At 30.2% G+C, this 5685-nt stretch overlaps 1 long non-coding RNA gene across 1 annotated transcript; it reads left to right on the top strand.

The window, feature by feature from the left end:
- Positions 1 to 1124: 1124 nt before the first annotated feature.
- LOC114077128 lies at positions 1125 to 5300 on the top strand. Its single transcript, XR_003578164.1, has 3 exons — positions 1125 to 1439; positions 3251 to 4756; positions 5080 to 5300. It is a non-coding gene; the product is annotated as an uncharacterized LOC114077128 (long non-coding RNA).
- Positions 5301 to 5685: the final 385 nt, after the last annotated feature.

Genomic DNA, 5685 nt, shown 5'->3' on the forward strand with positions numbered 1-5685 from the left:
ATGTGAAGGCACAACTCGACACCTAAATTACCGATACAGGGTACAGTGATAATAAGTATTTTTTTATTCTTAATTAAAAGTCTTGAGTCTGAGACTCCTAAATATAGAGTCTCATTTGATGAAGAGCATGTTATCTCTAACATGAAACTTTTCAAAGTAAATTCAGATTTAATCAATCTTTAATGCGGATATCAATCACCAATTAAAAAGAAAATTGACACCTAAATTGATTTGTCGTGTATGTTAGATATTTACATTTGCTTATCAATATTCACAGACATCAATTAATGTATCATTTTGTCATTCACTAATGTCAACATTTTATTACCTGCTCTGACAATTGACTATTCTTTTATGGGTAGGTATAAACAATAAAATTAGTATTTAATTTTACATACTGACAGACATAAAAAGCACTTTTTACTAATTAGCGATCCATAACATAATTATTCATAATAAATGAAATTAAAAACTTAAATCCTAAAATAGATAATTTGATACAAAAATTTTATTATATATAAGTTAAATTCATTAAACTATAATCTTTGGGAGAAGATTTACAAAATCACAAGAAGGGTCAAAGAGATTGTGTATATTTTTTTTAAAATTATATGTATATATCATTTGAATGATTTAATAGTATGAAAATTATATTTATATTCGAAGATGTTTATAGTATAAATTTAAAATAAAATGAGCTAGAGATCTTCTATTGTTTTATACTAATGTTTTATACCTGTCAAAAAGCAAGATAAGAGTAGATATTTGGCTGATTGTGAGGAAAATTGACAAGTGCAATTTCATTATTTCACTATCTTTGGAAAAATACTTTTAGTGGTTAAAGTTGTCTCCTACTTATTAGGATCCTGCCTACCTTTTTTTTCTTTTTAAGTATAAAATATTTGAATGTGGAAAGTAATATAATTATTTAACATGTTTTTAACATTAAAAAAACATAAAATCAGGCAATTCAACTATTCTTTTTGCTGATTCTCAATTTAAAAAGAATTAAATTATATGGTAGAAAGATCTTTGATTTTCAAAATTTTAATAGTTATATATACAACTCTATATGACCCTCAATTTGTAGGCTTGAAGTTAGTTATGTAAGAATTATTATTATTCTTATTATTATTATTATTATTATTTATTAATTATTTCTTACTTATGCCCAAGTTTACTTGTAACCCAAGTAATACCATAAATAGTATTTAATAAGGAATAGATTTCGTCCGTACATTGGTTACTTGATGGACGTACCAGATTAAATCATAACCTCTATAAATTGGTTCTCCCTCCACTCATTAGGGTTAATCGCACATTCTCTACAATAATTTCATCGTTAACGGTTGTGATAACATAAAGTTAGGGCAAGGAGGTAGAAATCAATTTATGACTAACGCTTTCACTTTTCTATGTGATGATGTCTTCCTCATCAGGTATGTGCTCCTTAACGATCTCTATGTAAGATTATCGTGTTCAAGATCCTGATTACCGCCCACCATTCCTAAATAAATAAATAATTATGTTTTGTTTTAGATTGCGCAAATTCTGAAAATTTTAATTTCTCCCATAATATAATAATAATGTTCTCTTTTAGATTGTACAATAAGTTAAAGTGATCGTTATATTAAGTAATAATAATATGTGTGTACTTAGTGCAATATAGATTGTTAGTCACCAAAGTGGCCAAACTAGAAATTAATGTTTACACATATAATATTTATGTTCACGGCATATGTGGATTAGTACAATTTATTATTTTTTTGGCACATTCAATATTCTAAGAGAAACTGGGTCTGATTTTTCAACTTGATGCATGTATTATGTTTCTATATTTTGTTAGTCACCAAAGTGACCAAACTAAAATGCTTAAAATTATTCACATGCACAAAAAAATTATGATGTTATGTGTACTTTGTATTTCTATAGTTTGTTAGTCACCAAAGTGATATGATTTTGTATACTACGTGATCCATCAAACTTCATGGCCGAGAGTTCAACCATTAGTGTACCAGCGAAAGACTTATCAACAGAATGAAAACGTATTTGGTTGATATTTTTAGTCAGATTAGTGTTAATAAATTTATCGTGTTCAAAATCCTGATATTATGTTATAAAGTATTTAATCTTACAAGTTACGATAAGTTAAATGGAACCTAATTGATATTCTTAGTCAGATTAATGTTAATAAATTTATAATGAGTACACGTTAAAGGGATCTTTTAGTAGCTTGTTAGGAAAAATATTATACATGCGTTAGATTTTGTATAAATAATTTTTATCATGTTTGCTAGTTATTTTGGACGGTACTATATATACAATATATACGGTGTTTGGTTGCAATTTAAAAATCTGTATAAATAAAATACTTATATAAGTTATGAGAAAGTTTCTTTATAATTTTTATGCAAGATAGAAAATGAAATAATCAATACATGAATAACTAAATCATGGATAGAGGAGTTATTTAGTTGACTTCTCCGTCGTTAGAGCGAACTTTCTTACTCTTGTATGCTCGTCTTGTCCTATCTATGCTCAAACTCTGCACAAATTAATACATAAATTTCTTATAACTAATCTATGTATTATTAATACATTCATAACTCTAGCAAGCTACAAACAAAATGCAAAAAGTAGGGAAAATGTGAGTTCTTCGCTTGTTTTTTTTTTTTTGTATATTTAGTAAGTGAATGAATAATATTATTTTAAAAAAACATTTGTTTGTAATCTAGATAATTTTTTTGAGAAATGAAGGTTAGGCGCAGGGCGAGCATCTGGTCCGAAAATAACACGTGTTGAAGGGTAATCTACGTAGAATATCATATATACAACTTGTTTTTTCAATTTAAGAAAGTCGTTCTCGTTATTTTTAGAAAACTTATTTTTTTAGAGAAATATCTTTAAACATATTCAAATGAAAACATAAAAGTTATAAAAAGATACTTTCCTCGGTACCTAATTATGCATAGTTATTAGTATTGTATCAGCCAGGTTTTGTAAAAATAAAGATTATAGCATTATCTTTCTTCATAAACGATCAGTTATATTGGAAAAAAGTAAAGTGTCAAAATAAATCAATTGGAGTATGTAACTCCAATATGACGATAAAGACCAACTTGTACGGAATATTTATATCAAATTAATTTTATTTACTACATTTAAGTGATGATTTGATAACATAAAAAATGATACATTAATTAATTTAATTATAATAATTAAATAATAGTATGTCTATTTGTTGATGTAGATAATGGTGAAACAGTTACGAGGAAGAAGGCAGAGGTTTCCTAAGTTTATGGAAGATCAGTCATATATATTTATTTTATTATTTGTAATTATTTTTTAGTTTTTTAAACAAAGTGGGTCACTTAGTTGGTTAGATAAAGTAGGACATGTTTCATAGTTGGTCAGTCACGTTCTCCATTATCTTTACGCAGTTTGTTGTTCACCGATTTTGTGAGTTGTATATATATGCATCTGTACAGTGATGTAAAACACATAGAAAAGAGAATTTTCTCTCAACTAATTTCTTGCTATTCTTTCATGGTACTAGAGCATGTTTAGAATTTGCCTATTATCCTTGTTTTGTTTTCTCTTTTCTTCATCTTCTCTGCAATGACACCTACGTCTTCTACTTTTGATCCAATTATTGAAAGCACTCCAGCCACCTTTTCTGCTAGAAATAATATCATCGATTCATCCCTACTATATGCACCCCTGGATGAATCTCCTTTCTACAGTGTTTGATGGGAAAAGCTATGATGGATGGAGAAGGGCAGTAATAATTGTGGTCTCTGCCAAAAACAAACTTGGCTGCCAAAAATAAATTTGGCTTCACTAATGGTTCACTGCCGATTCCAATTGCCGATTTGGCTCTTCAAAAGGCATGATCACGCTGCAATAACATGGTTCTTTCGTGGCTTCTCAAATCTTTATTTAAAGAGATAGCTGAATCAGTGCTTTACTCCCAAATTGCCAAAGAACTTTGGAGCGACTTAGAAGATAGATTTGGTCAGACGAATGGTGCAAAATTGTTCTAGTTACAAAAGGAACTAAGTGTTGTGGTGCAAGGTAACTCTAGTATATCAAACTATTTCACTAAACTGAAGAGTTTATGGGATGAACTAGTTGCATTAAACGCTTTTTCTATTTGTGTTTGTGTGTGCGATTGTGGTGTTAAGGCAAAACTTCTGAAAGCCCATCAAGATGAAATGTTGTTACAATTCCTGATGGGTCTGAATGAGTCTTTTATTGGTATAAGGAGCAATATTTTGTTGTCATCCCCTTTACCCTCTATTGGACAGGCTTATTCCTTGGTTATTCAAGATGAAAAGCAACGAGAATTCAATACTTCTCCTGTCTATCCATGGAATTCAGCATCTTTTATCGCAACAGATCAATCAGGAGGAAATAGAAACTATCCCGGTTTCAAACCACCAAAGGGATCTGTTGAATCAAAGAAGAATACAAGCACATATGCCTATTGCATAAAGCCAGGTCATAGCACTGACAAATGCTAGAGGATTCATGGATTTCCTCCAGATTTCAAGTTCACAAAGCAAAGGAAATTCCAACCTCTAACTAACAATGTCTACCACGCTGCGGATGAGGCTGATCAAAGGGGTAATGGGTTCTCAAATGAAAAAATTCTAACTCAGGAGAACATAGGAGAACTTTTGCAATTACTTCAACAATTCAAACGGACAACAAAGTGATAACAATGCTGAAGCTACCACGAGTGCCAATTGTGCTGGTATGAAAAGGTTTTTCAGTTTTTATGCATTTTGGTTAAAATTGACATCAATTCGTGGATATTGGACAGTGGTGCATCTGAACATATTACTTTTAACAAACATCTTCTTTCCAATTTTAAGCCATTAGGAAATCAAATCATGGTGACACTTCCCAATTCTCACAAAGTAAAGGTCACACATTATGGTTCTGTTAGTCTTCTGCAAAATTTGATCTTGCATAATGTTCTTTATATTCCATCTTTTAAATCAATATATGTCTATCCACAAGTTGTGTAAACTTAATCAACATGTTCTCTTTACTCCTGATTCTTGCTTTCTACAGGGCCCTTCAATGAAGTAGCCACTGGAAATTGGTGAAGAAAAAAAATGGACTCTACATTCTAAAATTGAAGTCTAAAGTTGCAGCTTTTAGGGATAGTTTTATTTCTAGTCAAGTTTTAATTTCAAGAAAGCACTGTGTTGTTGCCCATCCTGTTCCTATTTTAAATTCTAGTTTCAGTGTTCCTATTTCAAATGTAGAAGAGAAGCTATGGCATTGTAGACTCGGTCATATGTCTTTAATCAATATGAGAAAAATTCTGTCTGTTCCAGTATCTCATTGTTCAAATTTTCAATCTCCATGTATTATTTGTCCAATGGCTAGACAGTGCAAACTCCCTTTTTCCTCTAGTTCTATTTCTACAAAATCGATTTTTGAATTAATTCATGTAGATATTTGGGGACCTTACAACAATCCTACTCATGACAATGTCAGATATTTTCTCACTATAGTAGATGATTTTAGTAGAGGAACATGGACTTTCTTACTATCTTCCAAATCAAATGCTTTTACAGTACTTGAATCTTTTCTAATGATGATAGAGAGGCAGTTTCGCACTAAAGTCCAGAAAATAAGATTAGATAATGCTTTTGAGTTAGGAACTGGAAA

Source organism: Solanum pennellii, chromosome 5, assembly GCF_001406875.1.
Source record: "Solanum pennellii chromosome 5, SPENNV200".
Taxonomy (NCBI): Eukaryota; Viridiplantae; Streptophyta; class Magnoliopsida; order Solanales; family Solanaceae; genus Solanum; species Solanum pennellii.